This window comes from Dipodomys spectabilis, unplaced genomic scaffold (assembly GCF_019054845.1).
Source record: "Dipodomys spectabilis isolate Male_0828 unplaced genomic scaffold, ASM1905484v1 ptg000001l, whole genome shotgun sequence".
NCBI lineage: Eukaryota > Metazoa > Chordata > Mammalia > Rodentia > Heteromyidae > Dipodomys > Dipodomys spectabilis.
In genome coordinates this window covers 34,338,290-34,350,230 of record NW_024870678.1, presented here as the reverse complement: position 1 = coordinate 34,350,230, position 11,941 = coordinate 34,338,290, and positions in this window count along the sequence as shown.

The following is an 11,941-nucleotide window of genomic DNA, read 5'->3' as shown; positions in this document are numbered from 1 at the left end:
TATTTAAATGACAAAAAATAAATATTAAGGAATAGAAAACAATGCTTATAATGACACACCTAATGCCAATTTCAGAACTAGTAAAAGAAAAAAAAAAATAGAAAGGCATCTGCTCCTTGAGGAAGACATGCATATAAAAAAGGCAGGGTCCATATTTTAAAAGTATATCTTTTACAAATTGATTTTCTGACCATTCTCGTCTTCTGAAATCTTACTGTCTACTGAAATAGTTTTGTAGACCTCAGAACTCTGACATGCAAAATGATGATACTCAGTATTGCTTCATAGATACAATTATTTTCATTTTCCTTAATGTAATTATTTGGAAGTATAGAACCCCTGAGCAATTAAATACTGTGTTATTCTAAAAGCTAGATATATTCTGGATTTTGTGGGAAGCGTCTGTTATCTGAGTGCAGAGGAAACACAACGGCAGAGGCAATAGCTCCTGTGAGCTATCCCGAGATGTAGGGAAATACAAATAGGAAAAGCACGGGGCACCTTGCACGAAGCATAAAGCAAGACCCTGCCTTGAGAGCAATTAATACACAAAGGGGCTGGAGTTGTAGCTCAAGTGATAGAGTGCCTGCTAACAAACAAGAGGCCCTTAGTTTAATGCACAGTCCTGGGGGAGGGGAAGGTTTTTCACTTACATAAATGCTTCCTTTTTATAATCTGAAAGATACAAAATACCAGGGAACAAATTTTGCTCCATTTCCAATATTAGAACAAATATGTGAGTGGTTTGGGAAAGTGCTGGGTGCTTTCAGTGCTAAGAGATACATTCAACAGCAAAGGCAAGTGGAAATCTTGTTTAAAGGAGTCCGATTTAGTGAGTTGGTTAGAGTGTAGTATATAATCTGGAAAAAGAAAAACCTGGCACTCAGAAAATTTCCATAGCACTTCTTTTTAAAGTTTATCTCCTTAAGAATTCTTATTCCCTTTCCATCATTGTGATGAGCTCTGTCATTTCACAGTAAAGATAGGTTATAAGTGGTGGCTTGGGTACACATAAAGCTTGACACCTCACCAGGTATTGACTCATGTTGATTTCTAATCCAGTAGGCTGCTGTCCGCTGAGCCTGTCCTCGAAGCTAGAAAAAAATTAATAGAATCACAATATAAAGTTGGGATAGAGATAACACTTTACTCAGAACGGACATGGTATATTCTTAAAATATTTCAGTTTTAAAAACTATTTGAAAAGTGACGCTGTGGCCACAAAGTGGTAGAGCGCTAGCCTTGAGCTGAAGAGCTGAGGGACAGCGCCCAGGCCCAGAGTTCAGGCCCCACGACCGGACCCCCCTAAAGAAAAGAATTATTTTAAAGGGTCGACATGTAGACCCTCAATCTATTTCATTTGCTTTACAAATTAACTGTAGTTGAGAGGAGCAAATTTGCCCAAATAGTCTACCATTTCATTATAATAGAACCAAGCTATGAACTCAAGGGTGCATTTTGCCAATCCCAAACCATTCAAGTTGTGAAAACTTCCTTTTTAAAAAGGAAGGCAAAATACATCTGCATTCACAGACATTGACATACAGACAATTCTGGAGATCCTATAACGCATCATCTTACCAAAGCATCTCAGTACTGACCTGTGAATGCATGTTTGAAAACTGCAGGAGACAAGAAAGATGCACCTCAAACAACTGGAGAGAATGCTGACCAAGGATTAGACAAGAGTGACAGTAGCATATCTTCTTAATATGAATAAGGAACACATTGTCTTAACATAATCTCAGAATATTGATGACTTATGATCCTAGAAAGGTTTCATCTTCTCACTAGAGCACACTTAGCCTAAATTCAAGTATTAGCTGGTCTTGACTAACAGTACTTAAAGGAAGAAAATAAAAGAATCAAATTATATCCAAGTAATTTGACTAAATTCCAGAATAAAGCTGAGGCTTCATGTTGGAGGAAATCACAAAGGTCTATGCAAGGAAATAGAAAGGAAAAGTTGGAAAGGTAGGCTCCAATTTGGAGAGTCTTCGATCCAGGAGGTAAGAGCTTGTCTATTTTATTAGGCTTGAGTGGAAGAAAGGTGTGGACTTGTGAATTTTCTGTAAAATTCAAGTTCTAAGTTTGATTTAAGCCTAAGGGGACAACTGAGTAGAGAGTTGATTAAAGTAGAGAAACAATAAATCAAAAAGAGATGCAAGCAAGCTGAGTTACAGATATGTCTTGGGAAGGTACGGTATGGACTGTAAATCTAAACTGGTGTTATAGCATCAGCAGAGATGATGTTGAGAAGAGGAAGGAAGAGGGAGAGAGGAGGAGAGGGAGAGAGACAGAAACTGGGAACTGACTCTGAATAACATTTCAGTGCATGAAGTCAATTTTTTTTTTGCCAGTCCTGGGGCCTGAACTCAGGGTCTGGGTGCTGTCCCTGAGCTGCTTTTGCTCAAGGCTAGCACTCTACTACTTGAGCCATAGCTCCACTTCTGGCTTTTTCTCTTTATGTGGTACTGAGGAATCAAACCCCGGGCTTCATGCATGTGAGGCGAGCACTCTAACACTAAGCCACATTCCCAGCCCCATGAAGTCAATTTTTGATGAGGAAAAACTATTTTGCTATTTTTCACAGAATTTAAAAAATGTTTCTCTCTCTCTCTTACCTATCTAGATGTTATTTTTTATCTGTTTTTTTAATTGTGAAAATACCATACAGAGGAGTTACAATTACATGGGCAAGGTAATGAGTACATTTCTTACCAAGCATTGTTGCCTCCTCCTTTGTTTCCCCTTCCCATCCCTTCCCATATCCTCTACCCCCACCCCCAGACCCCCAGCCAAAGTTGTAAAGTTCATTTTTTGACATAGATGTTATTTTTTTTTACCATTTGTCTTTGCTTATTTGTTTAGGGGGGTGAACTTGGTACAAGATATATTTTCTTTTCCCTAAGCTTTCTAACTTTCTGGCCCAATTTTGAGTGACATTCCTTCACTGAACTAAGCCTAAATTTCCTTCTATGTATCAGAGGGATATTAAGATCCTTCCAGATAATTAAAGCTAATAGGATAATGTATTGCCACCATTATCATGATCTTTCATTGTGTTCAGCACTTAATAGATGTTACCATACTAGTACCAATCTCTTTACAAACATAGAAATACATTTGTAGGTCACGCATTCTGTGGACCGCATTGGGTTTGAGAATTCATCGCACTAATGACAATGGCAAATCATTGAAAATACTATCCTGTGTGAAGGTATTAATGACACATGCTTTGCTCTCCTTCTGGAAGTATCTATCAAATGCACCAAGAGAACTTCCTAATCTACTCACCAATCAGAGTCAAGCTTTATTCTCAGGCTGCATGTGATATTTTTATGCATTGTGAGGGTGATTTTGATTGTTTGATAGGTTTTTATTTTCAGATGAAGGACTTACATATGTCTGAATCTGTTATTGGCTTAAGTTAATGTTTTCCAGTGTTGAATAAATACCAGAATCTTAAGGAAACAATTTGTTAGGACCCTGCCCTAAGTGCCTGATTCAGCAGGGCTATGCTGAGAATATATAACACCATACTGAGGTTTGAACTCAGGTTATTACACTCGCTGGAATGGTGCTCTATCACTGAACCATGCTTCCAGTCCTGTTTTTCACTATTTTTATTATTATTATTTTATTTTGATTATTGTTTTATTTTGAAATAGGATACTCCTATTGGATGTGAATTTGAACCACAAACTGCCTAGTTCAAGTTTCCCATCGTGGTTAGGATGCCAGGCACATAAGATCACATCCAGTTTCCTTATACTGAGATGGAGTTTCATGGGTTTTTCTACCTGGGCTGGCCTAGAACCATGATCCAATCTTAGGGTCCACATGCCACTGCATCTAGTGATAGGTTAAGAAGAGATCTTGGGAATTTTCCCAGGCTAGCCTCAAACTACATTCCACTCACTCTCAGCCTTTCAGCTACAAGTCTGCACCACAAGCATGTAGCCATGAATATTAATTTATCACATTCTCGGATGGCACTGATGGGGTTGTCCCAGGATACTGGGACACTAGTAGGGGATTAAAGTATGACAACTTACTAAATATGGCCTTTTGTACAAAGAGGAACTTTCAGCAGCTGTTTAGGAGAAGAAATGGAGATAACTTGGCAGTCAAGATGTTTATAATTCAAAATTATTTTGTATTAGAAAGCCATTCCCTGTACCCTTGCAGAGTTAATTTCTATAGTCTACTTTCTCTATTCCACAGACATTTTACTGTGTGTGCAATTCCACTAACTTCTCAGTGTCTACAAGCGACAGTAATCTATTGCTTATTTCTAAATATGTTTTATTTAGATTTCTAGTTCCTTTCTAGGGATTTGAGAAATCCAAAGACAATTCCTGTCTCTTTTGGAGATCCTCTGACACTGAGATGAAAGGAATGAAATTGCTATCTGTCTGAAAGTGGGGTCACTGAATGAGGCTGTTTATCACCTGGCATCCCAAATCCCAGGATAGTTGTTTTAAGTCCTGGGTAAGCAGAGGTGAAATAAAAGGGAGATTCACACCCAATGACACAGATTGCCTTAGTCTTCTGGGTGGTTCAGTGATTACATTTCTTGTGAATGTGTCACATAACAACTTTAATTTTCTACCCTACTTTGCATACATAAGCCTGGATAATATTCAACAACAGTTCCTTTGGATAATTATCACAAATATCTTGGAACAATTGGCAATTGCATGGAAATGCGTGCTTTGAAGTGAGAAATTATATGTGTGGTTATTAAACAATATGTATACTAAAGTGCTCCTTGGAAAAGATTATGAGTAATTGCACTAAATCACACTCAGATTTTCTAGTATGAATGTCCTTTATGTTGAGTTCCAAGCCTACACAAGCTCCAAGTTAATGGCTGACAGTGGTTCATGGCTGACAATGGTTCTCTACAAATATTTGTCACATTCTACCTACTCCTTTCTTGTTCTCCTTTTCTGCACACTGAATCTCTTCTACTCCGCACAACTGGCTCAGATGCCTCACCTGTCTCCTTCTGCAGCTTTTCTTTGTCTGTGAAATCTCATTAGAGTCTTTGATGTTATGACTGCTGTCTTAGTGCACAGTTGTATTTTGCCACATTTTAAAATAAGTTATTCTCAATGTAGCTTTAAATGTTCTTCATGTTGTAATTTTATTTCCTGTCAATTTTGTCACCTGTCTGAAACATGGCAGGTAGGTTGAAAATAAAGTAAGTTTAAACAGATGGCTGTTAGATTTAGCTGAGCCACTTCCTGGCCTTTCTCCCTCTTTCAGTTTTCTCAAATTCTCTTTTTTCTCTAATCTCAGTTGCTTTGTTTGTGTAGTATCTTATTATGCACTCATGTTCTTCTTCTATGTAATAAACTAATTATGGATTATTAACCAAAGAGATGAAAATATCACTTTGCTCCTTTTTTCTCTCACTCTGCAATTTCTCTAAGCATTAGTTCCCTGTTGCAGAGGGAATGCTGAGGCCATTAGCTCTTTGTGGAGATGGCCTGAAATTTTCTAAGGAAGACAAAGCTAGAGAACGCAGTGCACTGCTGGAAAATGTCACCATTAATGCTCTGTGGTTACCGATGCCAGCAGAGAGCTGGGTTGGAAATATCTTCAGTCTTATGAATGTTTTCCTTGCCTTTTGCATTCCTTGGATTTATATGAGCATGTGCAGGATTTATAACTATAATTCCATAATGACATAAAAATAACAGTAGGGCAATAATTTTTAAAATAAGAGAAAACTTGTTTGGAATTGATGGTCTGGGTTATAGGGAATTTGATGAACAGAATAAGAGGAAAGGTTGTTGGCACAAGAACTCTAAACTGAAGTGAATTTTTTAATTGAACTTTTTATTGAATTACTCGTACGAGGGGATTTAATTTTAACTTTTCTATGGATGCCAATGCAGAGCTGTCCTGTCATTGCTTTTCACCCCTCTTCTCCCTTTCCAAACCAGTCTCATTGAATTTACTTGGAACTAGGCAAGATTTATTAGTTGAGTGGTTTTTGAGAAGTAGGATGCTGTACCAGCTCATTAAATCAGTTTATTCAGCTAATGAAATGATACTCACATTAAACTACTAATATTTGAATTTTAAACATTTTATAGTAATGTCCAGGCTTGTTTTAATTTAAATAAAATGAGATTCTTCTTTCTCACAAATTGACATTTTGTCCCAAACCTACTAATAGTAGTCTGAGCGACAGCTTTACACTGAGTAGACAAAGGAAAATACATTTCATTGCTGGAGACTGCAACTATGAAGAGCTAAGAAGGAAACTGGACTAGCTTATCAAAAAGTAAATTGTGCTGGGTGCCAGTGGCTCATATCTATAATCTGAGCTACTCAGGAGGCTGAGATCTGAGGATCTCTTTAAAGCCAGCCCGGGCAGGAAAGACCATGAGATTCTTATCTGCAACTAACCACAGAAAAAGCCAGAGGGGGAGCCATGGCTCAAGGGGTAGAGTGATAGCCTTGAACAAAAAGGAACTCAGGGACAGTGCCCAGGCCCAGAGTGCAAACCCCACTACCTGCAAAAAAAAAATAAAAAAAGGAAATTTCATGAACTACAATAGAGCTTACATCATATGCTTCATTTCCTCCTGCTAGATGTTAGTTAAATTAGCACATGTTGATAAATGTCCTGAAGAGTGAATTGGCAGTTGATGTCAGTTGCACGGGATCCGGTTGAAAAATTGGACAATTGACATGGAAGCTCTTACGGTGGCATTTTATAAGGTTCTACTTTATTACCTCTGGTAAGACAAAGGACTGGCTGAATTGGAAATTAGAAGATGATGCTTAATTGTATATTTTTTATAATTATGTCAGGTTCCTTTTAGGTCCAGTTGAGGTCCAGAGTCCCAGTGATAGAACAAATTAGTAATTGATATAAATTCCCATTTTAGTGAATATGGAGGCACATGACAAGGTTATGCTTCTGACTTTTGAGGCATTGTTGTCCTTTTTAAAAATAAGTCTCTCTTTCCTTGAACAGTGTTAGTTTTGAATCTACCTGTGGGGATTTATATTAAGCTCAATTAAATAATAGCTAAAGCACTTTTGGATGATCTACTTTGACTCTGACAAAAGCATTTGTTATTAAAGTCTGCGTTTTGTTTCATCAGAAAATTAAATTGCAATGTCATCTGAATGTCTTAAAATGAAACTTGAAATATAGCTTATAATAAAATTAAACTTTCTCTTTTCAGGCAGTGAAAACTCATTTTAAAAAAACCATATCTTACTGAATTCAATCACTAAAAAATATGACTCTTGAGGCAGGAAATTAAAGTATCATTAACAATGTGCATTTTGACATAACTTTTAAAGTATTGTATTAATTTTCCTTTATACTATAAAGATCTAACACTCAGGTAAAACTTTGCTTCTCATGTCTAGTAACTGGCTGAATAACAATGTTGCAAATGATTATAATGGTTGAAATTTTAAAAAAAAATCATGGTTGAAATTTTGAGGGGGGGATACAGAGAGCTTGCTCCATTAGATATTTCTTAACTCAAACAAATTTGCAGCTAAGAATTGCCACAGATGGTGGTGCATGCAGTTAGGAAAACAAATGCATTAGCTGTGATGGATCTGAACAGAGTAGCCTCCTTCTCCCTCTCTTCCTCTTTTCCTCCTCTCTCCTGGTTTTCTTTCTTCTTCCTTCTCTTTTTCTTTTTAATTTTGCATATTTCACTTTTCACATTTTAATTTGAGATCAGGTCCTCTCTCTTGCTCCTTGTTTTTCCAGTGTGTGAATTAAGCAGAGCATGAGCACCTTGATTCTTTTTCGTTGCCTGGGTATGTTATTTGGAGACTATGTGGACTGCTTCTCTACTCGCTTACATGGACAGCAAGAAGCTGCAGAATTGGCACACTCACATTCCAGCTGCGGCCAGATCTCTGCTTCTCCCCAGATTTCTCTTAGAAGTCAAGCTAAGGGCTAGCTGTTTAAATGGAAGTCACCTCAATACTTTGAATATCCCTCTTCACTAGAGCTTGGGATGAGAGGATGCGTTCCATTTCAGCAAAAGAATGAATTCATTATTTTTGTGCATTCGTTTTTTGAAGGGTTTTTTAAAACATTGTATAATAGTCTGGTAGAAATTTTGTTAGCTGTATTAAGATAGAATTTTAAATAAATCTTTTTTCTGAAGATTAAGTTTAAACATAGGCGTTTATGTGTGTGTTTGTCACACATACATACATGCAGGATGTAGACTAAGTAAATAATTATGTGAGTACATTTTTTACTGGAAAATCTAACTTTAAATGGCTTACCAAGTATTGATTGTGTGAAATAGAGTTGGAAATTAGCCAGAAATTCCAAGTCTGAAATGAAAGCCCAATTTTGCAATTAATTGCTAGGGAAATCTTTGATCCCTTTGAATTCATCTGCAAAACTGTCTTTTAAACTCACTCTACTTAAATCTCCAGCATATTAAGTAGATAAAGGGAGATGATAAAGTATAATTAAAATCACAATAAGTCATCTTAATTATTGTTATTTATATTACTTTATATCCGAGTCAGACAATTCTGCAATTCTGTTAAGCTGACGTATTTGGCAGATGGCCCTGAGTCTAATCCATAATGTGTGTCTCATACGACATTAAGTTGAATTCAACATGGATCGAGGTACTATACTTGCAGCTTAGGGGTACAGCTTAGTCAGACGTGGCCTCTGAATACATCACAGTCCAATGAGGGACACAAACAGACTCTATAAAATATGCTAAGAGGGAGGCCTTTAAAAAGCAGGAAGGAAAAGTTCAACAAATTCCAGTGAAATGTGAGGTTTCATGGAGAAAGCAATGTCTGTGTTTGACAAATGGGTATAGATGACAACTGTCAATTGTAAGTTTCAAAGCGAAACTTGCATCATTATTCTGTTCATAAAAAATAATGATGGGGGCTGGGAAGGTGGCTCAGTGGTAGAGCGCTTGCCTTGCATGCCTGAGGCCCTGGGTTCAATTCCTCAGCACCACATAAGCAAAAAGAAAAAAGTGGCGCTGTGGCTCAAGTGGTAGAGTGCTAGCCTTGAGCTGAAGAGCTGAGGGACAGCGCCCAGGCCCAGAGTTCAGGCCCCACGACCGGACCCCCCCAAAAAAAAATAATGATGTTGGAACTACTGAAAATTAATTAGATAGAATAGTAAAAATATTTAAGAGTGGATTTAAAAGGCCATTGCCAAAAGCCTCATTAAGTGCCTCCCCCAATGTTCATGATCTCTGTTCCTTGTGAGTTTACACAAAGGTCAGCAGCTCTTCCTTGAGCTTTGCAGCAATCAGTATTTGGGTAATTCTCAAAATGTCCCCAAAGAAATGATGGTATCTCTGTCTGCATAAGTTACTATGACATTCTCCCTTGGTTTGTTAGATTTTCAACCTCACTGCTATCAGGGCTTTGTCTCAAAGGAGCAGACAAAATTCTGATGATAGCATCAGAGATGCCTTGAAATTATTATGACCAGTTGCCGCCATTTTTAAAGCAACATCCCTTCCCTTTTTCCCAAAGAGAAAGATGTTTCCCTGACATTGACTTGGGGAAAACTTGCAAGCATATTTTCACTCATACTGGAATTTTTTAATGACTTTTTGGATATAAAAAATATTGTCTCTATCAGTCCATCATCTATCCATTTACCTATCTACTCTATATGGTATGTGCAGAGAATTGCAGTCGTATTGCTTTGGTTCCATAGTTATTAATGTGTTGATCTTGGGTTTTTAATCAAATCTTAATAATTATGGATTTTATAGCCATATACTTTAAAACAGTGAATATTATTACCATATTACCTGGAAAACCTGTTTCCTTATAAAGAAATTAAGAAGAATTTTGCTCTCTGAAAAAGTTTTGATGTAAATATTCCTTTACAAATAAAATCAAGTGTATCAATCCCTACTTTATAAGGAAGGACTTTTAAAAGATTAAAGACAATAATTCATGAAAAACATTTACATTGGTAAACTAAATAGGAGGACATATACAGTTGGCTTTATTTTTATGTCATGTAAGTTTATAAAATAGGAACCTGAATACTATATATATATATATATATATATATGTATATATATATATTCATGAGGCCTCTAAAATTATTAGACAACTTAGAATTGGTCACTTCCATTGGCAATGTGTAAGAGTGGGTTGACAAAGAGAAAATGGCTCCCCAGTCTTTCCAAAATACAGCCAAAATCTAAGAAGAAACAAAACTCACTGCAGTGTAGCAACTGGACCATGACGAAGAAGAATATGTGACAGAACACATGGACAGTTGTACTGGACATGTTGTTCAGGGCCATGGTTCCTAATATGGAGAAATGGGATTGATGGCCCTGTCTCAATGGTGTTGCAGTGGAGAAAGAACTATTCAGGGGATGTCAACTCAATGACTCCAAGTTCAGTAGGCAGAGAGGAATGGAAATTCATAGGGAAGAATTCTGAGGACCATGGGTCTATGTAGTGGTCATGCTCCTGGCTTCTATGAGTATTCAACAAAGAATGACAGGGAATAGAAAAATGAGACTCTTAACCAAGAGTCACTTGGCGGATGACTTCCCATTTCTCGAAGAAACATCCCAATCTCACTACACTCCTCCTATTTATTTGTATCTCCGGCCTGATTCCTGTCCAATATGAAACAGCCATACTTTTTATACAGTTGAAACATGATAACATACATGATTTCAGGTCTTGGAGGTATCTATTCCTTTTTTTAAAAGAAAATTCTAGGCCTTTGAACATTTTCCTTTGAATGGATACCTGATGACCCTTCTGTAGATATCTACCAAAGCCTACTCTTCCTTCAGGTGTTAGTTTTAATGCCTTGGGATTCATTTCTACAGAAAACTTGCTCATGGGTTTCTGTAGTTCCAGAGTTTACTTTCTTTGCCTTTTTGAACGCACATGTACAGTTAATTTGTAATGTTTCATCCTCTCCACAGCTGGAAAGTTCCAGGAGTGCTGGCAGCACTGTTGGGAACAGAAAAGGCTCCCAGTAAATGTCAAGTGACAAGAATGAGTGAACAAGCTCAGGGGCGGAATTACTCTTGAGTGGGAAGAAGGACACAAATTCTTTTGACCTTTTAGAAAACATACTTGAAAGGTTGGACGTGGGCAAGGTAATTAATTAGGCAGTTGTAATATTTCAAATAATAAAGTAAAAACTGTTGACACTTGAATGGACCATGAGTGGTATGCTCAAACATTTTCCTTTAGCAATGATTAATCAATAAACACACTTCTTTAGAGACTGATTACCTCTGTGCATACATTGACAGTACTTGAGTTCTTCTGCCCTACTACTTCTTCTGGCTCTTAGTCAGTACTCCTTCAATAGCTGGAAAAAAACCACATTATTTACCACTGGTATTATCAATGCAATTCTTATTTAACCTGTAAGAGACCTCAAATACACAATTTAGGCATTATAAAACTATTAGGTGTATTAGAAGGAGTAGGGGAAAATCAGAAAGTAAAGTAAAATCTCAGAAATACTATTCAGAGAAATCTTTCCTAAGAATTCTTCATATGGATAATATTTTTAATCAAATAATTTGGAAGCACATATTTAAGAGTTTGGAAAAATACACACACCATGATAACTTAAGATTTTGTAATACTTTCTCCGAACAGAGGATTGAAAAGTAAGAAAGATACTTATCTCATTTATTAAAAAGATAAACCTGTGTAGAAATAGTTTTAACTGAACTGTACAAATACAGTCCCCCAATACATCTGGCTTGCTTTAACTTTTAGGATTTATTAATTTATGTTTTAAATTTTTTATTGCTATTATAAAAGTGATGTACGAGAGGTTACAGTTACATAACTCTGGCAAAGAGTACATGTTTTTTGGATAATGGCAACCCCTCCCTAGGATTTGTCTTTTAACATATAAAAAGTTTTTAAAATAAAGCTTGCAGCC